Consider the following 24,924-nt stretch of genomic DNA (forward strand, 5'->3'; position numbering starts at 1 on the left):
TTGAGGGGTGACCTCACTACCATCAAGGAGAGCCTGGAGCAGAGCGTGTCCTTTGGACCTGTGGTCCGTGTTCTGAGAACCTTCTAGGCACAGGAGAGAGAGAGGGAGAGCTGTAACACTGAAGAAGGTGAGGGATGGAAACAGCAATAACCACAGCAGAGCCCAGTAGGCAGAGAAGCAGTGGCAGCAGTATGAGTGACAGGAACCACAGGACTGGCAGATGGCTGTGGTGGGCTTGCTTGCCCATGGAGCAAAAGAGAGCTGAGTACCTTCAGACAGGAGGCTTGCTGGTGGAGTGGGTTGCCTTCAGGCACTTGCTGGCAGAGCTAAAGAGTTGAAACACTTGCCCAAGTGGGGCAGAAGCCTAGACAAGGCCTGCAGGCTGGGAAGGGCTGAAGGCTGGCATGCCCGAGAGAAAGGCCTGCCTGCAGGTATGGCCAAGAGGGAGCTGAGAGCCTACCTGGTTGAAAGCCGCCCCGATTGAAAGACTGTATCCTGTCTTCTGAGTTGTTTCCTGTTAATTCTAAGCTGAGCCTGATCCTGAGTTGTAGCCCATTACTTCATTAACAAACCTCATACCGTGGGTATGGTCTGTGAGTTCTGTGTGGCCACTGCAGTGAATTATCGAACCCAGCAGGGACGTAGAGCGTGCGTGGGGTGGGGAGTGACGGCTGACATCAGAAATGGTGAAAAAGTTGGGAACTGGAGGTGTGTCTGCCCTCTACCTGATAGGAATCGCCTTTGGCCTGATCCTGATTCTCATCCCCCCTTCTGATGCCACTAGATTAAACTACATCACTGGTGTTTCAAATACCAGCAGGGTCCCCATGGTGGACAGGTTTCGGTGGTGCATCCAAACTAAGACACACTAGGAAGAAAGGCCTGGAATCTAATTCCAAAAATTAGCCAATGAAAACTTCATGGATCACAACAGAGCATTTTATGATTCAGTGGACCCAGGGACATTTCATTCTGTTATACATAAGGTTGCCATGAATCAGAGCCAACTTTATGGCAGCAAACAAGAGTGTTATTAAACTGCTGTTTGGTAGAAGCAGAGATGTGCTACTCAGATCCCCCTTCAGGAAAAGAATTGCTGCTTAGATGTAGAGTGAGGTCACCAGACAGCCCCTAGTTGTCAGCTCTTTCAAGGTCTGCCTCAGTTTTGGAGAGCCTGAGGTCACGCCTTTCCCAGGGTAGCCCACATCCAATGACTGAACAAGAGGGGGTAGAAACACCCTGGCCATCTCGGCCCAGTGCGGGACAACTCTGACACAGTACTCACTCCAGAGCTCCCAGCCAGCTGGTCCAGGCTTTGACAGGCCCGCATTGCAGTGTGACTTCTTCCTTTCCAGGGCCGACCTCCTCTCCCTTTCTTTTATAGGTGTTGATCTCTAATAAACTGCTTATACCCTAGTGGTGTCTCAGCATCTGCTTCCAGAGAAAACCACCTGAGAGTGGTTCAAGAAAGCAGGTGATAAGATAGGGTTTTGGACTTGATTACTGACCACCCACCTGGCAACGAGGACTCCATCACTGGTGGCAAGGGCAGCACAGACAGTCCTTGGTACCAGGTGACATTGTAAAACTTTCGCTAGTGGTAAATCTGGATGGTGTGTCAGTGGGAAAGAATGCACTAGAGGTTTGACTTGCCAGGAGTTTCACACGTGTGGAGGAAATTTATCTATAAGGGGAAGGATACTGAACGGCTACTGGTAAGAGCAGCTACCACTCATCGGCCAGTGGAAGCTTGTGTGTTAGAGTGATGTTGAACAGGTTTCAGCGGAGCTTCCAGTCTAAGATGGGCAACGTAGAAAGGGCTGGTGATCTGCTTCTGAAAACCAGCCGATGAGAACCTTATGGATAACAATGGTCTGATCCCATTGTGCATGAAGTACCCATGAGTTGGAAGCCAACTCCATGGCAGCTAACAACAATAACAGCTGGTAAGAGCAACTGACGCTCTACAGAAAGATAAGGAGCAGCTGAGAGGAGTAACAGGCAATTGAAAGTCAGGTGTAAAAGCCAAAGAGCCTCTTTGGCTGTATACAAAGGAGCTCTCATCAGCTGCATGGGATAGAGGGTGCAGAAAACTGAAGGCCAAGTCTAGGACTTAATAGTCAGAACATCCGGACTTCAAAGTTGGTTAAACACTCAACCAAGGCAGGTACTCTATGTCAAGGTCTGAGCCCTGGTTAGAAAAATCTGGGACCCTGACACATTGATGGAGACATCTCTGGATGGAGATGCCTGGGTGAGGGTTCTGAAGATTTTGATACCCCAAGCTCCTCTGGATCTGTAGATGTGGCTCATCCCTCCATATTAAGAGCTAGCAGAGGCCTGCCAACCCCTGCTTGAATATAACTCAGAGACCTCTCTGGAGACAGCATGTGTCCCATCAGGACCCACCCCTTGTTCAGGGCACTAGGCTTAAGTTTTCAGTAGTTGGAAAATATGGCCTTGGTGATAGAAATAATGCTGGAGATCGAATGATAGAATTTTGCAAGACCAATGACTTCTTCATTGCAAATACCTTCTTTCACCAACATAAACAGCGACTATACACGTGGACCTCACCAGATGGAACACACAGAAATCAAATTGACTACATCTGTGGAAAGAGATGATGGAAAGCTCAGTATCATCAGTCAGAACAAGGCCAGGGGCCGACTGCGGAACAGACCATCAATTGCTCATATGTAAGTTCAAGCTGAAACTGAAGAAAATCAGAGCAAGTCCATGAGAGCCAAAATGTGACCTTGAGTATATCCCACCTGAATTTAGAGACCATCTGAAGAACAGGTTCAACGCATTGAACACTAGTGACCGAAGACCAGACGAGTTGTGGAATGACATGAAGGACATCATCCATGAAGAAAGCAAGAGGTCACTGAAAAGACAGGAAAGAAAGAAAAGAGCAAGATGGATGTCAGAGGAGACTCTGAAACTTGCTCTTGAGCGTCGAGCAGCTAAAGCAAAAGGAAGAATTGATGAAGTGAAAGAACTGAACAGAAGACCTCAAAGGGCCTCTCGAGAAGACAAAGTAAAGTATTATAATGACATGTGCAAAGAGCTGGAGATGGAAAACCAAAAGGGAAGAACACGCTCGGTGTTTCTCAAGCTGAAAGAACTGAAGAAAAAATTCAAGCCTCCAGTTGCAATAGTGAAGGATTCCATGGCGAATACATTAAATGATGCAGGAAGCATCAAAAGAAGATGGAAGGAATACACAGAGTCATTATACCAAAAAGAATTAGTCGATATTCAACCATTTCAAGAGGTCATATGATCAGGAACCGATGGTACTGAAGGAAGAAGTCCAAGCTGCTCTGAAGGCATTGGCAAAAAACAAGGCTCTAGGAATTGATGGAATATCTATTGAGATGTTTCAACAAACAGATGCAGCGCTGGAGGTGCTCACTTGTCTATGCCAAGAAATATGGAAGACAGCTTCCTGGCCAACTGACTGGAAAAGATCCATATTTATGCTTATTCCCAAGAAAGGTGATCCAAACAAATGTGGAAATTATAGAACAATATCATTAATATCACACACAAGCAAAATTTTGCTGAAGATCATTCAAAAACGGCTGCAGCAGTATATCGACAGGGAACTGCCAGAAATTCAGGCCGGTTTCAGAAGAGGGAGTGGAACCAGGGATGTCATTGCTGATGTCAGATGGATCCTGGCTGAAAGCAGAGAATACCAGAAGGATGTTTACCTGTGTTTTATTGACCATGTAAAGGCATTCGACTGTGTGAATTGTAACAAACTATGGATAACACTGCAAAGAATGGGAATTCCAGAACACTTAATTGTGCTCATAAGGAACCTTTACATGGATCAAGAGGCAGTTGTTCAGACAGAACAAGAGGATACTGATTGGTTTAAAGTCAGGAAAGGTGTGCGTCAGGGCTATATTCTTTCACCGCACCTATTTAATCTGTATGCTGAGCAAATAATACGAGAAGCTGGACTATACGAATGAAGAACGGGGCATCAGGATTGGAGGAAGACTCATTAACAACCTGCGTTATGCAGATGACACAACCTTGCTTGCTGAAAGTGAAGAGGACCTGATGCACTTATTAACGAAGACCAAAGACCACAGCCTTTAGTATGGATTACACCTCAAGATAAAGAAAATAAAAATCCTCACAACCGGACCAATGAGCAACGTCATGATAAACGGAGAAAAGATTCAAGTTGTCAAGGATTTCATTTTACTTGGATCCACAATCAACAGCCATGGAAGCAGCAGTTAAGAAATCAAAAGATGCATTGCATTGGGTAAATCTGCTGCAAAGGACCTCTTCAAAGTGTTGAAGAGCAAAGATGTCACCCTGAGGACTAAGGTGTGCCTGACCCAAGCCGTGGTATTTTTTTTTTTTTAATAACTTTTATTAAGCTTCAGGTGAACGTTTACAAATCCAATCAGTCTGTCACATATAAGTTTACATACATCTCACTCCCTACTCCCACTTGCTCTCCCCCTCTTGAGTCAGCCGTGGCATTTTCAATCACATCATATGCATGTAAAAGCTGGACAATGAATAAGGAAGACCGAAGAAGAGTTGACGCTTTTGAATTGTGGTGTTGGCAAAGAATATTGAATATACCATGGACTGCCAAAAGAACGAACAAATCTGTCTTGGAAGAAGTACAGCCAGAATGCTCCCTAGAGGCAAGGATGGCGAATCTGCGTCTTACATACTTTGGACATGTTGTCAGGAGGGATCAGTCCCTGGAGAAGGACATCATGCTTGGCAGAGTACAGGGTCAGTGGAAAAGAGGAAGACCTTCAAGGAGGTGGATTGACTCAGTGGCTGCAACAGTGGGCTCAGGCATAACAACGATTGTAAGGATGGCGCAGGACCAGGCAGTGTTTCGTTCTGTTGTGCATAGGGTCGCCATGCGTCAGACCCGATTCGACGGCACCTAACAACAACAGCTGGGGAGGTGCTGGGCCTAATGAAAGAGGAAAGGGACAATACTCCAAATGAACTGCAAGAACTAGCTAGCATAACATAGTTCATAAAGATATTGTTTTACATCCTAGTTTGGTGAGTAGTGTCTAAGGTCTTAAAAGCTTGCAAGTGGCCATCTAAAATACAACTATTGGTCTGTACTCATCTGGAGGAAAAGAGAAAGAAGGAAACCAAGAACTCAAAGAAAAAACTAGTCTACAGGACTGATAGCTCTCCTGAAACATGGCGTCATCTATCTTGAGACCAGAAGAACTAGATGGTGCCCAGCTACCACTGCCAACCGTTCTGACCAGGAACATAATAAATGGTCCCATACAGAATGGGAGAAAAATGTAGAACGAACTTCAAATTCCTAAAAAAGGCCAGACTTACAGAGACTAGAGGATTCCTCAAAACTATCTTCCTGAGATACCTTTTAAACCTGTAACTGAACCCACTCCTGGGGATCATCTTTCTGCCAAATAATAGATTGGCTCATAAAATAAATAAACAATATCACTGGTGAGTACTGCGCTCCTTTAAACAATCATCTATATGAGAACTAAAGGTCAATATTTACCACAAAGCAAAGATGAGACGGTAAAGTGTGGCGGGGGGACGGGGGGCGGCGGGGAAGGTATAGAGGAAGCTAGACTAATGGAAACAGAACAACCAGAATGGAAATAATGGGAATGCTGACACATTGTGAAAAATATAACCAATGTCACTGAACAACACGTATAGAAATTGTTAAATGGGAACGCAATTTGCTGTGTAAACTTTCATCAAAAATACAATAAAAAAAAAAAAAAAGAACTAGCCAGCAAGCATGGGCAGGGTAGGGGATTTTGCTTGAAACTAGATAAGGAAATGCTTGAATAAGGGGCTGGAACATAAAATTGAAAAGGAAGAGTTTATTGACCTGGGAGGAGTCCCCTGAGATATAGGATTTAGCACCCGGGCAAGGACCTCAGGAGATGAGGTGAACTTGCTAAAAGGATGGCTCCTAGAAGCATGGAAAAGTGACTGCCCACACTGGATGAAGTCATAGTACAAGACTTACTCTGGCTGATGGTGAAGGAAAGGCTCAGGGAAGTGGGCTGCAGCAATGGATACACTGTGTACCTTGGGAAGATCCACCAGATGCTTATGTTCTATAGGAAGGCCCAAAGGACACACCGTTTACTGAGACCATAAGGAATGCCCTCCTGAGAGGGGCACCAGCATCACTCAGAGTTTAGGGGGGCTCTACTTTTTTTTTTTCTACTCTGTAGGCCGAGGCTTTTAATAGGAGAGGTTTGTTGATAGCAATGGGGAAGACTGATGTGAAATAATGGAGACTAGGTGGCTGCACTTAATGTCAAGAAGCCAGATTATAGCAGTCATTGTAAACACGGCAGGCCTAGAGCGGCATCCAAGGAAGCCTGACTTTCAGAGAATTATGTACATGACCCTAGGGGCAAAATATATGGGAAGCTGACAAGAGTACTAAGCTTGTACCATTAGAAGAAATGAAGGATGACTAGAAGGGTGACTAGTAGTCATCCCAAGAAAAAGTCATGATCTCTGCTCCATTTTCTATACTGAGCTAGTTCTTTGAGCTCTGCAGGGCTAGAGGACACACAGCAAGGGCCCCACTGAATCATACGCTGTGGTTGCCTCCTGGGCCCTTTAGGCTCATTGTGTCCAGCGACCAGCACGGAAGAAGAGGAGTCATCATCCTGGCAGGGATAATTGACCCTGATCATCAGGAGGCGGTATGGTTGCTATTACACATGAGGGCAGGGAGAAACTGTGTGGAACCCTGCCAATTAACTTGGATGCCCCTTGCTGTTCCCGTGGCCCAATTGTGACTATGAATAGATAAATGCAGCAACCCCAGCCTGACAGCCATGATGACCAGGGCCCCTCAGAAGTCACACCACCAATTAAGTCACTGAGGCCAGCCCACTTCTGGCTGGGGATGAAGGAGTGTAGAACAGATAGTGAAGGCGGGAGAAGGTGAGTATCTATTGCAGATCTGAGATCCACTGCAGCATCAAGGATGTAGTTTGTCCCATTAACCTCTTTCTTCTAAGTTTCCCATCAGGAAGACAGAGGCCCACCAGAATGCTGAAGGAATTGCTCCCCAAACATAAAGGAGAAGTGAACCTGAGCCACATAAGAAGCGGTCTGTGGTAGATGGAGATGTGTTGCTCAGGTCCCACTTCAAAGGAATTGCTTTGGACTAAAACACAAGAGTAGGCAGTAGTGGGGGGAATGAGGGACAAAAAAGGTATAATACACATAGAAAATAAATAGCAAGCTCCATGGACACATCCAGACTCCCTGAGGGAGCAAATTACTAGGCTGAGGGCTCTGGGGACCACGGTCTCAGGGAATATCTAGCTCAATTGGCATAATGTAATTTATAAAGAAAATGTTCTACATCCTACTTTGGTGAGTAGTGTCTGGGGTGTTAAAAGCTTGTGACTGGCCATCTAAAGTAGTCCGCAGGTCCCACCCAATCTGGAAAAAGGCAGACTGAAGAAAACCAAAGACACAAGGGAAAGATTAGTCCAAAGGACTAATGGACCACAACTACCACAGCCTCCACCAGACTGAGTCCAACATTAGACGGTGCCCAGCTACCACCACCGTCTGCTCTGACAGGAATAACAACAGAGAGTCCCAGTCAGAGCTAGAGAAAAATGTAGAACAAAATTCTAACTCAATAAATAAATAAAGACCAGACTTATTTGTCTGACAGAGACTGGGAAACCCCAAGAGTATGGCCCCCGGACACTCTTTTATCTCAGTGATGAAGTCGTTTCTGAGGTTCACCCTTCAGGCAAAGATTAGACAGGCCCACAAAACAAAACGAGACTAAAGGGGCACACCAGCCCCAGGGCAAGGACTAGAAGGCAGGATGGGACAGGAACTCGAAGGAACCCGAAGTCGAGAAGGGGAGAGTGTTGACATGTCGTGGAGTCGGCAACCAATGTTGCAAAACAATATGTGTATTAATTGTTTAATGAGAAGCTAGTTTGCTCTGTAAATCTTCATCTAAAGTACAGTAAAAAAAAAAAAAAAAATTAAAAACAACAAAAAAGAAAAGAAATAGCAAAATGGCAGAAGTTAAGTTCGTCCTTATCAGTAATAGCTTTAAACGTAAATCAATTAAACTCTGCAATCAAAAGGCAGAGATTGGCAGAATGGGTAGGAAAACATGATCTAACTATGTGCTATCTACAAGAGATCCATTTTAGATCCAAAGACAGATAGGTTAAAAGTGAAAGGTGAAAAAGCCTGTTCCATGCAAATAGTAACCAAAAGACACTTGGGGTGGCTGTATTAATATTGACAAAATAGACATTAAATTAAAACTCAAATGACTTGAAAGCAGGGATGCAGACAGACACTTGTACACCAGTGCTCATCGTAATATTATTCACAATAGGCAAAAGGTGTCCGTTAACAGATGAATGAATAAACAAAACGTGGTAGATGCATACAACGGAATATTACTCCGCCATAAAGAGAAACGAAGTTCCAATACATGCTATGACTCGGATGAGCCTTGAAAACATTATGCTCAGTGAAATAAGTCTGTCACAAAAGGACAAATATTGTATGATTACACTTATATGAACTGCATAGAATAGGCAAGTGTGTAGAGACCAAAGGTTATTAGTGGTTACCAGGGGCTGGGGGAGGACAAAATAGGAGTTATTGCTGAAAGGGAACTGAGTTTCTGTTTTGCATGATGAAAAAGTTTTGGAAATAGATAGTTGGCGATGGTTGCACAACCTGGTGAATGTAATTAATGTAATTAATTGAACACTTAAAAATTGTTAAAATGGTAATTTTATCATAATAAAATAAAATTAAAAAAAAAAAAAAAAAGGATTTACTGCCCAGCTGTGAGGAGTGTAATCACCAGACAGCTTCTACTTGTTAGTTCCTTTGGGGTCTGCCTCAGCTGAAGGGGGCCCCTTCACCAAGCTCACACCTTTCTGAGGCAGCCCACATACAGTGAATGAGTGAGGTGCGGCTATAAAGTCCTGGCCATCTCAGCCTCATATGGACAACCCTGAGAGGCCACATTCACCCTGGAGCTCCCTGCCAGTGTGGCTGAGGCTCTGGGGGGCCTTCAGCTTCTTCCTCTCCCCAATCCTGCTTCCTCCCTTCCCCTTCACAGAAAACATCTTGCACCGCAAGCTCTGACTCAGCTTCTGCTTCTGGAGAACCCAACCAATGATATGTTGGTAGAGGTGTTGTCAGAAAATTGTTTCAACCCCGCAGCTGCCCAGTGGCTATCTGAAGCTTGGTGGAGAGGACCATATTTAGGAAATATCAATTCATCTATTCCTCTAGTCTAGATAGTCTACCTAGGGTACCCTGGGCCCTTCAAGGGCACACCTCAGTCCCTTCCCAGTGGGGTCTTTGGCTCAAGATGAGGGGCCCGGAAGATGCCCAGAAGGCCCCTGAATATGCTGATTTGGAGCTCAGAAGAGGGATCTGAGAAGAGCTAAGATTAAGGATCTTAGCTGGATCTGAGAGTGTGTGAATGGGTAGAATTACCCAGGGCATGGGCTTAGACAGTAAAGAGAGGGTTTAGGGAGAATGAACTCTGAGGAACTGCAACATATAAGAGAAGGAGGAATACCAGTAAAAGACACCTCTGAGAAAGAAGCCTGCTACAAATGGGGCTGAGCACACTAAAGCTACAGACTCTTGGGAATAAGTATGATATGGAGTAAGAAGGAAGAGTAATAACATTTACTGAGGCCAAGATGGTGTCGTAATGCAAAGCACAGACTCTGGGTTCAGTTTCTAGTCCTATCATTACTAGCCGGTGAACCAAGTCGCTGTTACTTAACTGCTCTAGGCCTTGACTTAACCACCTATAAGATGGTGGATGTGGTTATTCGTTGCCTTCAAGTCAGCTCCAACTCGTGGCGACTTTACGTATAACATAACGAAACATCTTACGAAACATCGCCCAATCCTGCCCCACCTTTGTGATTGTTGGTATGTTTGACCCTACTGTTTCAATCATTGTGTCAATCCATCTCATCGAGGATTTCCTTTGCCTTCACTGGCCCTCCACTTTACCAAACATGATGTCTCTCCAGTGATCAGTCTCTCCTGATGATGCATCCAAAGTAAGCAAGTCATAGTCTCAGACAATGTTCTGTGAGCCATAGGGTTTTATTGACTAATTTTTGGAAACTGACTGCCAGGCCTTTCTCGCTAGTCTGCCTTGGTCTGGAAGCTCCACTGAAACTGGTCCATCATGGGTGACCCTGCCGGTATTTGAAACACAAGCCACCACAGTATGACAACCACTTGTAAAACAGATGAGTCTATCTGTCGTGAGGATCAAATGAGGTAAAGCACTTAGAACCACACCCCACACATAGTAGGAGCCAATGAATGCCAGCCTGTAAAAATGGTGTGGCAGAGGCATCTGATCTCCTCTAACTTCAGGAGGGGGAGGAAAGAATCACCATCAGCATCAGCCCAAGGCTGATTCCTATGAGGAGGAGGTCAGACATACCTCTTCACTCCAATCTTTTTACCAATTCTGACACCAGCCATCCCTCCTGCAGCACTCTCTACACCTCTGCTGGGTTTGATAATCCATTGCAGTGGCCACACAGAACTCACAGACCATACTCACAGTTATGGGGTTTATTAGGGAAGTAACAGGTTACAATTCAGGATCAGGAACAACTCAGGATATAGTTCTTCAGTCAGGACAGATTCTTGGCTGTGCCCACAGGCAGTTCTCTCCCTGGCCCTCAGGCCTCTTGGGCCTTTTGGGCTGGCCTGGCCTCTGCCCTGCTCAGGCAAGTGTTACAAAGCTCTTTAGCTCCACTAATAAGTGCCCAGAGGCACCCTACTCTGCCAGCCACCCTCCTGCCCAAAGGTGCTCAGCTTTCTCACTCTGTGGGCTGGGAAGCCCATTACTCTCTCTCCTGTCAGTCTCTCAGTTCTGCTGCCTCTGCTGCTACCGTTTCTCTTTTGCTGCTTCTGGCCGTCTCTGGTGTTAAAGCTCTCTGTGTTTGTATGCTGGGCGCACAGATCCCAAGTACGAAGGAATTGCTCCACTTCTAGCTCTTCCTTCTTGGTGATAATGAAGTCCCCCTGTCCACCTCTGGTATGGCTCATTTTAAGCCTAACAGGATGGCAAAACTGACCAAAGCCCTCATTAGGGTTCCGTACACCTTATTTGCATGGTCCGCCCTCCACAAGCAGAGATGGATTACCCAATAAGCAAGGCAGGCACATGCTTACGGCATCAATAAGACAGGGGCCCCGGATGTCCAAAGCAAAGACCCATAGATGCCAAGCAGACAGGACTCAAGGAAAAGCAAGTGCTGCAGTGGAAGGAAACTGGCAGGGTACTAAATGAAACTGATACCATTTTATAAATTTTGTGTATGATAACAATTATATTTTCCTTTTCATTTTGGGCCAATTAGGTATAACCTCACATTCAGTTCTCTCTCGTCAGCCACATAAGAATGCTCCAGGGGCACTGTAGTCGTGTGACTCGTGACGTATATGGCCCTGCACAAAGCAAACCAAAATGGGTCTTCAGATCGAGGGTACCCTTGTATTTGTATCATGCTCCCTGCAATTGCTCTGGCCCCCATAGGGTATCAATGGTAGTCCAGCGAACTGTGAAGACGGGGCATCAAAGGATGGAAATGAGTGTGCAAGTTTTTAAGTATTATTTCAAGGTGAAAACACTGGTGGAGATCTGCGAAGGGCTCGCCAACAAACATCGTAATACAAACGAATGAAATCACTTCCAACTGCCTTGTAAGTACTATTTAAGAGAAAATTTTGAAAACACAACAAAACAAATGGGCAGTATGGACAACTTGTACTTGACTTTTGTTACAAAAATTTGCCCTCACTTTGAAATGAATAAACCAACCCCTACTCGAAACAAATTTCTTTATCACAACCACCTTCACCTGCTGCGCGTGCAGCTTTTCAATCTTTGAAAAGGCTTCAAGCCTTTTCTTGCACTAAAGTAAAGCTAAACAAAAGCCATATGCACCTAAAGAACAAAATTACATGTTACAAATCCATTTTTTTACTTACTAATTTTCAAATATAAATTTTTGTGCTAAAGTCCAAATCTGGATATAAATTTTATTTTCAATTATTCAAATTTATTTGCTATAGTAGAGCCAATTAAAACAAACAAACAAACAAACCAAAAACTGGTGCCATCGAGTCAATTCTGACTCATAGCGACCCTGTAGGACAGAGTAGAACTGCCCCATAGTGTTTCCAAGAAGTGGCTGGTGGATTCAAACTGCCCACCTTTTGGTTAGCAGCCATAACATAACATAACTCTTAACTACTGAGCTACCAGGGCATAATTTTACATCCAGATAAAATGAAACAGCAACAACTAAGTGGAGGGCAAAAATGAAAACTGGCAGAAGATAAAAAGAAAAGGATTTGTGAATCCCCAAAGACAATTCCAAAATTAACGTCCTTTTTAAAATGTAATGAATCAGAAGAGATTTCCTCCATTGAACACTCAAGTTTAATGCATGCAAATTGTATACTAGTACTGCTAGTGCTGAAATTACTAATAACCATATGAATATGACAGAATTTGTTCCGAATTCTGAATTCATTCCTTGCTGTAGTAAAACAATAATGGTGCGGAAACTAAAACTTTTTTAGCATCTGAAATGGTCGCGTCTGCAGACACCATAAATAACAAAAATACAGATCCTGCTTGGTGGAATAATTTTTCTTCTAATGACATAAGTTATTGGATTGAAAGAGGGCCAAGTGATTATCAATATCCAGTGGGCCATTTGAAAACTTATGTGAAAATTTTCTGGATGGTAAACAAACAAGGTCCTGCCAGAATATATTTCTAGGGTGCAAAGTTAATGATGAAAGAGAGGGTGGCTACTGTATTCTCCATCAGTTGCCTCTGTATATTGTTTTGCTTGCAAACTATTCAGTCCTAAATCATTTAATTCTTGATTTGCTAATGGATTTAACAATTGCTGCAACTCAAATATGATTGATAAACCTGAAAACAGTTCAATTCACAGAGATTATATGTTGTCACATTGAAACCAAAGACATAGTTTTGGCTTAACTCATGAACTGGAAACACAAATTAATGAAGAACATCAGTATTGGAAAGCCGTCTTGCAACGTGTTGTTGTTGCTGTCATTATAACAATCACTGAACCTGGACTATCTTTTCAAGGAAGAAATGAAGTATTTGGGTCCCCACAAAACGGAAATTTTTGTGTTTACTTGAACTTGTTGCTCAGTTTGATCCATTTTTAGCAGATCACATCTCCAAATATGGTAACACAGGAAAGGGCAACCCATCGTGTATACCTGAAACAACGTGTGAAGAATCAATAAACTTAATAAATGATAAAGTTCGATCAGCTATTTTCAGTGAAATAAATATAGCTCGATATTTCAGTTGGTCTGTAGATTCTACCCCTGATCTTTCTCACACAAAGCAGCTAAGTAATGTTTTAAGATACGTATCTCCAACAGATGGAAAGCCCGTCAAGCGATTTATCACATATACTAGCTTAAAAATCGTACCAGTGAAGAAACTGCAGATCAAGTATTTCACTATTTATGTGAAGTTTGCAAAATTGATTTTTCTAAGTGCAGAGGCCAGTCCTATGACAATGCTGCCGATATGTCAGGGCATTATAAAGGCAGCAACAGAAATACTTAGAACATAATGAATATGCCATTTTCATACCACATGCTGCAAATTCACTTAACCTTGTAGGACGTGGAGAAGTAGATTGTCATCCAGAAGCAGCTGATCTTTTTTCTACTGTTCAGTCACTCTACTTGCCACCTTTATTCACCAATGGGCAATTCTTAAAATGTATTTAGGTAATGATTGAATATTAAAATGTCTCTGTAAGACATGCTGGGAAGCGCATGCTGTAGCAAGGAGGGCAGTCCTGGAATCGTACACTCAGGTTCTGGGTGCCTCAGAAAATATTTCTAAAGACCAGACACAAAAGGAGATACCAAAAGAGCGGCTGAAAACATCATCAACAAAATGCAAACACTAGAATATGTATTTATGTTGGTTATGCGGAATAATATATTGCAGCCTTTTGATTGGATGAGTCAAGCTCTCCAAGATTCAGAAGTAAATTTAAAGACGTGCACAGATCTCTACCGATCATTAACAGGGTGTTTACATAATTTAAGAGGAGATTTTGAGAATTTTGAAAACACAAGAAAACAAATAGGCAGTACGGACAATTTGTGCTTGACCTTTAACACATAAATTTGCCCTCACTTTGAAATGAAGAAACCAACCCCTACTCGAAACAAATTTCTTCATCACGATCACCTTCACTTGCAGCGTGTGCAGCTTTTGAATCCTTGAAAACGCTTCAAGCCTTTTCTTGCACTAAAACAAAGCTAAGCAAGAACCATATGCACCTGCTACGGACTTAACCTACAAATTCAACTTGAAGACACAGTTAGGATCTCGTTTGTAACACAGGGTCTGCCCGTACTGCCAAATGCTGATTATTAAGCAGTTCACTGCAGCAGAAGCATGAGGAAAAAAGAAACAAGTAAATGAGGGAAATACTCCAGAAGTATCACTGAGTGCCAGACATCAGTTTCCCGCAGCCACACCCTACACCATCATTGACACTGGAATCTTGCATGAAAAGAAGGGCGAAAGTGTATGAAGTTCTTTCAAATAGATTTCCCTTCTTAAACAATGTCATATGCCTGATAAAGAATGCTGAAGGCATCCAAGAAATTAGTGTAGGCTTATCCTGATAACTGAAATACAAGTCCTTACGGAGAAGTTCGACAATTCCATTCTGACATGAAAACTAAATTTACAGAATCAGGAAAGACAATTTTCACTCATGTCAGCATGTATGATTCCCTAATAGAAGATAAAATACAATGCGTATTTCCCAATATTGAAATTGCTTTACGCATATCCTACCTGTAATGATCAAAAACTGCACAACAGAACGCTCATTTATGTCCCTAGGAAGGCTTGATGGAAAACCCTCGGCATACAACAATGATTCAGAAAAGACCGAGTCACTCTCCTTAGTATGTATGGAAGTAGACCTTGTTCGGGCACTTAATTGTGATGAAATCGTTGTAGAATTTGTAAGAGCAAAGAATAGGAAGAACTGTTTTTGATTATAACATGTTAGAGAGGAAAGATTTATCTAAAAGTAAAATACAGTGATTCGTAGTAATATTTGTTTTCTGATCATTAAATTTTTTTATGACATCTTCTTCTTTGTTCATTTATAACTATAGCATTTATTACCAAACAGACACCAAAACTGAACCATGGGCCATTTAAAGCAAAATTGGTGAAAGTCAATTTTTCACTGGGAGACCAACAGCATTTTACATTGATGGGTGAAATAACTAAGTTACTGGCTCGTTTTCTTTGTTGTAGAATATGTGGTATTCTTTTTGTAGAAAATGTGGTATCTAGTAAAAATCTTAGTACCCCACATCCACTAAAAATTTTATAACCCAGTTCATCCTGTTCTGCTAAAATGCCATATGCCACTTTTGCACTCAATCTCTGATATTGTTATCACATTTAAAAAGAAGTTACATCATGGATAGCTAACACACACACATATGTATGTATATACATGTGTATATATATATGTGACTCACATATCCCATTCAAAGGCATGAGTAAGCAGAGGAGAGGGCACCACAGATTATCCGTGTTTACAGCCCTCACATGCCTTATTCTGGCCCTGCCCACAAGGGCGCCATGCACCTTATTTACATTATTAGCATGCTATCCAATTCCCTGGGGCTACAAGCACCTCATTTGCATAGTCCCACCCAGTCATTTGGTGGAAGTTACAAGACGATGGTGAGAAAAGCCATGTAAAAATGATTCATCACACAGCACAGCCATTATTATTACCAGTGTGAAGTGCTTATACACAGAATTTAGGATGACCCAACCTCACATTTGCCCTGGGCAGTCTATTTAGGCCTGTCGTTCCAGGGTAATTGTTAATAGTGGCCCCCTTTCACTCTCAAACGTATCCCAGTTTGGACAATATATGGTCACTCTGACATTTAATGATCGCAACTGTAAATGATTAGATATTGTTATCCCAATGTACAAATAAAGAATTATAAGGTTCAGAGACTGCCATAATTTGCTAGTTGGTCAGTTCTGTCTGCATCCCTGATGACAGTTCTGTCCTTTCCCTCTGATGAACCCACCCCTAGCTAAACAGTAACCACAGGGAAGTCACAACAGGTTTGTTGGGGGAGCCCAGAGGCTCTAGAAGGTGAAGTCTGGAGGGACTGGGGAAGAAGCACCCATCCAGCCCCGGCTGGAAGAGCTGCCCCAGAGCCCAGCTGTTAGGCAGACTGGTAGCTGGGCCTTGGCTGTTGGCCCTGCCACGCCAACATATATGGGCACTCCCAGGCACTGCAGGGTCCCTCCCAATCTTGTCATCACCCTGGCCAGTCTTTCTTTTTTATTCTTCTCCCATTTTATAAATTTAAAAAAATGTTATCTTCACTTTGGGCCTTCTTGCTTTTTGGCCACACTGAGGAACAAGGTCTTGGAGGCGCTAAACTGTCAGCTTTGGGGTTCAGGAGTGAGAAAGCTGTGAATGAAGCCAGAATAACAAAGCTACCATTTATCAGACGCCTGCTAAACTCTTGACACAAATTACGTAACTTACTTCTTACATTTCTCTGAAGGAATAAGTACTATTATCACCCTCATTTTCCTATGTGGAAACTGAGGATGAAGGGGTGCCCCAGGTCATCATTAAATGGTACAGCTAGGATTTGAACCTGGGTCTCTCTGAATCTGGAGGACCTTGGACTAACCACTAGGTTACAGAGAATGTGGTAGAGATACAGAAGAGATAGACTAAAAACGCTGCGGTTACTCAAAGGGGATCGGGGATGGTTTCAGAGAGCTGCTAGCCATTCATTCGATGAGCATTTATTGAGAGTCCCTGGGTGACACAAATGATTAAGCACCCAGCTGCTAACTGAAAGGATGGTGAGTCTACCTAGAGGTGCCTCAGAAGAAAGGCCTGGCTATCCACGTCCAAAAAATCAGCCATTGAAAACCTTATGGAGCATGGTTCTCTGACACACATTGGGTCATGATAAGCCAGAATCAACTCGATAGCAACTGGTTTTTGTTTTTGTTTTTCTAGTTTCCTATTAGTGAGGACACTAGGATGAAAAAGACACAGCCCTCAAAGGGCTCTCAGTAGGGGTGGAGATGTCAAGTAAACAGGTAAGTGCAAAACAACTTAGGTGGGGTGTGAGAGAGAGGTGTGGACTCTGCAGAGGGAGGTGAAAGAGGGGGTGAGTGACCCGGCTGTGTATGAAACAAACATACTGATTGAGAGGCTGCCATGTGCCAGGCACTGCACTGCTGGGTGTTGAACAAGACACAGAAGGAGAGGGGCAACCTAGAGAGAGGGGACAGTGCACAGTGGTGTGGAGGCATGGGGCACTCTGGTTACAGCGGGAATTTTTAGCCTTCGTTGGCATTAGCTGGAAAATAGGGTAAAAAAGGAAATGGGGTTGGAGAACCAGGCTTGGCCACATCATGAAAGGCTTTGCAGACATAAATAAGGGGTTTGGATTTTATCCTGTAGATGAATGGCCCCCCAATCTGTATGAAGACCCCCTTAAAAAAAACTTCTGAGGGCCTTCCCTGAAAAGGGAGAGGAAGGCACTGTTCTTCTGTGCCCTCCCATCTGTGAAAGATATTGTAGTCCTATGCAAATAATCTTACTCCCTCATTAACAAGAGCATGTGAAAGTGTACCTATTGTGATTACCGAAGACCAGAAATAAAAAAGCCTGGGGTCTATGCTAAGAAGCTGAGGTTTTGTGTGTGTGTGTGTGTGTGTTTCTGTATTGCTTTGGTTTTTATGGTAACGAGATTTTGCATGCAATTTTAAAATCCTTATTTCTGGTTCTAGGGCTTCCCTTAAGGTCCCTGGGGAGTGCAAATAGTTTGTACTCAACTACTAACCTAAAGGTTGGTGATTTGAACCCACCCAGCTGCACCACGAAAGAAAGGCCTGGCAATCAGCTTCCATTAAGATTACAGCCAATAAAACCCTGTGGAGCAACTCTACTCTGTAACACATGGGGTCACCATGAGTGGAAATTGACTCAGAAGCAAAAAAAAAGGGCTTATCTCAGTTAACGGTTATTATAAATCAATTAATTCATTTCTATTTTAATCACTAAAACCTGTTTTATTTTAAGAGCAAACAAAAAGAGAGAAGAAACAAGACTTCTGAGGGTTCTCAGATATTTTTATTGTGAAAACACACGTGCCCTCGCGGACTTGCTCAAGCAGTCCATTTCTCTCCTTCAGCACTACCTACATCCCTTATCTGAGAGCTGGTGTCCCTGCCTCCCTGCCTGCTCTCTGGGTCCCACCCCCCCACCGCCCCGCCTCCTCCACACACTGCAGCCAGAAGGATCTTTCGAACCTGCAAATCTACTTGACACCCTTCAACAGCTTTCCTTTGTCCTTAGGACCAAGTCCAAGCTCTTTAACCCAGCTCAGCAGCCCATTTATCATCAATAACTTGCCCACCTCTGCCAACCTCGTTTTAAGCCATTTGCCTTTCCCTTTCTCTGTTCCAGTCACACTGGCCTTTGGCCAAGGATCAACTGCTCTGTAATGAGCACTGACATGTGTTACTAATTCTACTGGGGAGTCTGCTGTCTTTCCTCAGTGGCATCCCCCCTGCTTCAAGGTACGATGGTGTGAGGATGTGAGGGGTCTGACCAACTCCCAAAGATGCCTTCACAAGCTTTTCTATCCCCCAGCTAATAGGGAGAGGGCAGAGTAGGAGACATCTAATGCTGTGCCCACTCTTGCGCCCCCACCCCAACGCATAGAGTAAAGCGCTGGCTCTCCTATGTCAATGGGGCCTGGGCCTGGGCCTGGGCACCACTTGGTGTGAAGTGAGGTGAGGTGACTGTCAGGCTCTGGTCTTGGGGGGTGTTGTTTGAGCTCCGTCGGGAGTCTATGTCCTGCTGGGGCTGGTAAAGAGGCAGAGTCCTGGGGCCTGGTCTACAACCAGGCTGCCAGAGAAGGCTGCAGAATGACCCTGTATCCCCTTTGCCCATTTGGCTTCAAAGTCTTGAGGGTAACATGGTCCCGGGCAGGTGAGAGGCAGTTCTCAAGCAGGATAAACCAAGGCACCTTGGCCTGCTTCTCCCTGGCAAACTTCTCTCCTGCCCTGAAAGAGTGTTAAGACTCGGCTATTCACAGAGAAGGTCTAACAACTGGGCCATGTTTGGGCCCCCAGGGGGCCCACTGCCAGGTGATAATAAGTGGCCTAGCACCTGCTCCATAGCATGCTTGCAAGACTAGTTAGACCCTGGGGCTAAATTTTTTAGCTCTGACTACTCAAGGTGACATCATGGGGATTTAACTTGTCTCCCACCTCTCCCTAAGAGGGTGATGTGGGACCCTGAGGTGCAGAGAGCTGACACCCAGGGCTAGGAGGAGTTGGGCATTGACTAGTGAAGGGAAGGCAGACACACACAGCCACCTTCCCCAGGCCAGGCTGGAGGCCTGGCACTGGGCTCTAGGCAGCCGAGAAAGCTGTTATTCTAGAACCTGATAACTGCCTGGGCTGGGCCCAAGATAAGAGGCAGCTGTTTGAAGTCCAGAGAGATAACAGCTTCAGAGAAAGTTGATAAGAGGCGTGAGATGCACTGGGTTAAGCTCACAAGTCTTACCTGTTTGCCTTTTGCCAGTTTCAGTAACCGGTACTCTACCCCCAAGCCAGATACCCCAAGGGGCATCAGTGTCACTGGTCCCCTAACAGGTAGTCTGCATGTCGTGGAGATACCACTGTCTGGGCCTGTGGCTACTGTTCTTGTCCTGCAGGGTGGCTCTTGGCCCCCCGCCCTGCGTTTCCAGCCCTGTATCTTTACTGCCCATTGGGCCTTCTTCCCAAATATATTCACTCACTTATCCATTAGGTCGTTTAGCAAATATTTCATGAGTGCCCACTTTGTGTCAGGGTGGGCGCCATTGATATAGTGGGGAAGCCACCAGGCACGGTCTCTGTCCTCACAGGGCTTGTATTCTGGGTGGCTGGGGACAAGCTATAAACCAATAATTATAGCGAATGGTGCATGCAGATAAGGAAATGGGGTGTGGTGGAGGGTAACGGGGGAGAAGACTGGGTGACTTTAGATGGAGTGGTCAGGATGGCCTTTCCAAGGAGACTTGAAGGATAAAGAGCCAGCTCCTGAAGCCAAGGGAAAACCTTTCTGGAGAGGAGGAGACAGCAAATGCAAGGCCCCAAGGTATGAGTGAGCTTCATCCGTCTGGGGGACACACAGAAGGCTGGGCTGTGGGCGAGCCTGGTAGGAAGTGATGGTGAGTTGACGCGCCATGACGGCAGCCTCGAAGGTCCTGATAAGAACTTTGCAGACGATCATACATGGAACGGGAAGCAATGGGAGGGGAGAATCAGAAGGAATCTCATCTGCATTTAGAAAATTTCACATTGGCTGCTGTGTGGAAACTGGACCGGAGGGAAGACTGTCACTGAGATGCAAGCAAATGGTCCGGAAGCCCAGGCATGGAAGGACGACGACTCTCGGGTCTGCCACTTTGTTGTTGTTAGTTGCTGTCGAGTTGGCTCCGACTCATGGTGACCCCACGTACAACATAAGGAATCATTGCCTGGTCCTGCCCCGTCTTCGTCATCGTTGGTATGTTTGAGTCCACTGTTGCGCTATTGTGTCTGCCAACCTAGGGGCTCATTTTCAAGCACTCCAGAACAATATTCTTCCTGTTGTGATCCAGAGGGTTTTCATCGGCTGATTTTCAGAAGTAGATTGCCAGGCCTTTCTTCCTAATCTTAGTCTGAAAGCTCTGCTGAAACCTGTCCATCATGGATGACCCTGCTGGTTCTGGACATACTGGCGGCATAGCTTCTAGCATCATAGCAACACGCAAGCCACCACAGCACAACAAACTGACAGACGGGTATTGGCTCTGTTACTTACTGTCTGTACAACCTTGGGCAAATCATTTAACCTCTTTGTACCTCTGTTGTCATAGCTATAAAATGGGCCTTCACCAAGCCTATCTTTATTGCTTGCCTACTGTGTCCAGGCACTGCTCCGGGTGTGGGATACAGGGTGAACAAGACAGACGTAGCCCCTGCTTTTGTGGGGCTCACGTTCTAGAGAAGGACGGACATCAAATCAGAAAACATGCAGAGAATGCCAAGTGTTCTGTCGGGAATTAAAACAGGACTATTTTTTTTTTTGTTAGGAGGTGGCTGGATGTGGTCAGGGTAGAATCCTCCGAGGTGACATTTGCCCTGAGACCCAAATGACAAGGAGCCAGTCCCAGAAAAGTGCCTTCAACCAGGGAAGGGCCAGGGGAGGAAAGGAGCTTGAGGGATGGTAACAGAAACTGCTTCACTGGGGCTGTTAAAAAATGCCTGTTGCCATAGAGTCAATCCCGACTTATAGCGACCCTATAGGACAGAGTAGAACTGCCCCATAAGGTGTCCAAGGAGCAGCTGGTGGATTCAAACTGACAGACATTTTGTTCAGCAGCCAAGCTCTTAACCACTGTGCCACCAAGACTTCACTGGAGCTGTTAGGATGAAACAAATGCTCAGAATAGCGTCTGGCCTGTTGTTAGTGCTCAATAAATGTTAGTGTTTATAAATATTACAATTGTGACTGCAGAGCTGGGCATAAGTGGGAGGTTCCACATACTTTAAAGGTAGTCCCAACTCAGAAGTTGGCTGGGGACTGAGGGAGAAGGAAGAATCCAGAGGACTCTTAGGTTTTGGGCTTCGCGGTAGTAGGGGATGCTGCTACTTAGTGAGGTGCTGCTGTTTACTTAAAACGTCCCATGGCCTGACCCAGGCCACCCTCACCTAGGCCCTACCTCATTCCGAGGAATTTTGGAATCCTCTGGAAGGTCCTTCCAAAGCCTGCCCACCCTCCGTTCACGGTGCCTTGCCCTTCGGCTTACAGGACTTGTTCTCTTCAGAGTCTGTGAGCACAGTGCCCCTCTCGGGCCCTCCCCACCTCAGTGCCTATGCCCACCCAGGCCACCCCAGCACAGCCTGGCTGTGGCGAGCCAGATGGAATCATAGATGTGGCTATCCAGTTTAATTCCCTCCCATTTTCCATATGGGGAAATTGGAGCCCATGTGACTTATCTAACATTCCTTGTCTGGTATTCACTCAACAATAGTCATTAAAACATTTATTGAGCACCTGCTATGTGCTGTCTGGAGTTCCTAGGTAGTACAAATGTGCTCAGCTCCTAACAGAGAGGTTGAAGGTTGGAGTCCACCCAGAGGTGCCTTGGAAGAAAGGCCTGGTGATCTACTTCCAAAAAATCAGCCATTGAAAACCCCATGGGTCACAGTGCTATTCTGACACGCGTGGGGTCGCCATGAATCGGAATCGACTTAATGGCAACCGTTTTGAGTTTTTTTGTGTGTCGTTTTTTAAACAAATAATTACGCCAGATCCTATGTTCTCTGAAGAAAAACAAAGTGGAGGAAAGGGATAGAAATGAAGCTGGGGCTAAGGATGGGGTTTTAATCACTCGACGTCTCCTGTTAAGGGGATGTTCAAGCAGAGAGGAAGATGTGAGAATGCAAGCTGCGGAGTCGGCTCATCTCGGAAAGGCCTCCCGGGCAGAGAACAGTTTACAGGTGGGGGGAAGGGCAGAGGCTGAAGAGTGAGGCTGGTGTGAGGAACAGCCAGGAGACCTGTGTGGCTGAGTACCTGAACGGAATGGAACGAGGGAGAGGGAGGGAGGAGGTGAGGTGTACAGATCTCACAGGGTCTCTGTAGGGCTTTGGCTTTTACTTTGAGTGAGATGAGGAGCCCCTGGAGGGTCTGAACTCAGGCCTCTGTATGGGGAATAGTGTGGGTGCCATGTGCCCTGTCTTTTGAACAAAACAAACAAAAAACTGGCCGTGGAGTCCATTCTGGGACCAAGTAGAAGTGCCCCGTAAGGTTTCTGGGGCTGTAATCCTTACTGAAGCAGATTACCACGGCTTTCTCCCAGAGTGGCTGGTGGGTTCAAACCACCAACCTTCCGGTTAGCAGCCGGGCCCTTTAACCACTGTGCCACCAGGGCTCCTGTGTTATGAAAAAAAAGTGTTATGAACAGGACGTTAAATTTCTTTGGGGGAGGTTCCCTGCCTTCTTCCTCTCTACAGAGCCCAGTCAGGGGCTCAGTAATGCTGCCCTTGGCCCCATGTGGGTCCCTCATGCATCTCAGGTGAGACTCACAGAATGCCTGTCCAATCCACACTGGAGTGGAAGTGTCACGTCCTGCCCACAGCAGGCCTAGCAGAAGGATGGTCAGCAGGTCACACAGGCCTGCCTTATTCTGAGTCCTAGTTTTCATGTGTAATTGTAGTAGGCATGTTTTTGATGTAATCTCTGTGCAATGCATTGAGCCGGTGTACGGTTTCATACCCCTGTCTGTCAGCTCTTATCTATTCCATCTCCACTTGATTGCTGAGTTTCCTCAGGGGAGGGTCTCTGCTGGCAACTCAACTAACCCTGATCTTTGTCAAAGGTCATAAACCCCTGTGGGTGATTGCCATCAGGGAGACAAGCAGATAGAGGGAAGAGCAGGGATCTACATCCCTGGCCCGGGAGTTAGGACACCTAACTTCTAGTCTCAGTTGTGCCACAAAATTTGCTGAGTGACTTGCCCTGAACCTCAGTTTTCACATTGGTAAAATGATGTGGATTGGGCTAGATTAAAAAAAAAAAAAAAATTCCTTGGAGTTGATTTTGGCTCATGACAACCCCATGTGTTACAGAGTAGATAGAACTGCTCCACAGCGTTTTCTTGGCGGTAATCTCTATGGAAGCGGATTACCAGACCCTTCTTCCGAGGCACTGCTGGGTGGTTCAAACCACCAACCTTTTCTAAAAGCCCATTGCCATCACGTCGATTCTGACTCATAGTGACCCTATGGGACAGAGTAGAACTGCCCCACTGAGTTTCCAAGGAACGTCTGGTGGATTGAACTGCTGACTTTCTGGTTATCCGGAGCACTTAACCACTACGCCACCAGGGTTTCCAGTCTTTATGGAAGCAGATCACCAGACCTTTCTACCGAGGCACTGCTGGGTGGGTTCAAACCACTAACCTTTAGGTTAAAGTCAAGTGCTACCTAGGGGCCTTCTCAGCGGTTCTTAAACTGTGTTGAAGCCCCCAACAAAATATGGACCTCACCAGAATAATGGGGGCAACAAAATACACCCAAAACTTTGCTGCGATTGGGAGGAGAGGGATCACAAGCTGATGGATTTGTCTGAAGGCCTCTTCTAGTTCTGACAGTGTAATTCTCTGCACCTTGATCCTACAGCAACCTGGGGAGGATCCTACCATGGGGGTACGATGGTTTTCATCTCCGTGTGATCTAGGACTTGTTTCCGTTGGGTTCTAAAAAAAAAAAAGGTGTGTGGGTACATTCATGGAGGCAAAGAAGGAGTTTGTGGTCTGGGACCTGTGTGGGGGGATGATGGAGAAGGGAAGGGCCACCTAGATGCTCAGTGAGGAGGATGCAGGAGAAGGCAGGGAGGGCCACAGGTGAGGTGGAGCAGAGAAAGGAACTGGTGGTGGCAAGAGGTTGCAGGGGAGGGGTGACAGGCTGAGGGCTAAAGAGTTGTGGGCAGAAGAGGGGACCTGGGTAGGGTCTCGCCCTCTGCCAAAGGTATTGGGGAGAAGAGGCCCCTGTGAATAGTGACGGGTTGCCCCCCTTGACTGAGGGCCTAGAGGGTGGCTCTGGGCCAAACCAGGCAACGTCCTTTCTCACCAGGCAGTGCCTCTGTGCACGTTCACACCCAATGCCTCGCTGGCAGGAGCTGCCACTGTAACCTGAGC

The 24,924-nt window shown here is 45.4% G+C and overlaps 1 long non-coding RNA gene across 1 annotated transcript in view; it reads left to right on the forward strand.

Annotated features, from left to right (window-relative positions):
- The window catches only part of LOC126061571 (uncharacterized), a 41,665-nt gene extending 23,590 nt beyond the window's left edge, over nt 1-18,075 (forward strand). The window contains exons 5-6 of the long non-coding RNA XR_007513833.1: nt 17,196-17,278; nt 17,975-18,075. This is a non-coding gene — a long non-coding RNA (uncharacterized LOC126061571). The remainder of the gene's footprint in view (nt 1-17,195; nt 17,279-17,974) is intronic.
- Nucleotides 18,076-24,924: the final 6,849 nt, after the last annotated feature.

This window comes from Elephas maximus, chromosome 18 (genome assembly GCF_024166365.1).
Source record: "Elephas maximus indicus isolate mEleMax1 chromosome 18, mEleMax1 primary haplotype, whole genome shotgun sequence".
Taxonomy (NCBI): Eukaryota; Metazoa; Chordata; class Mammalia; order Proboscidea; family Elephantidae; genus Elephas; species Elephas maximus.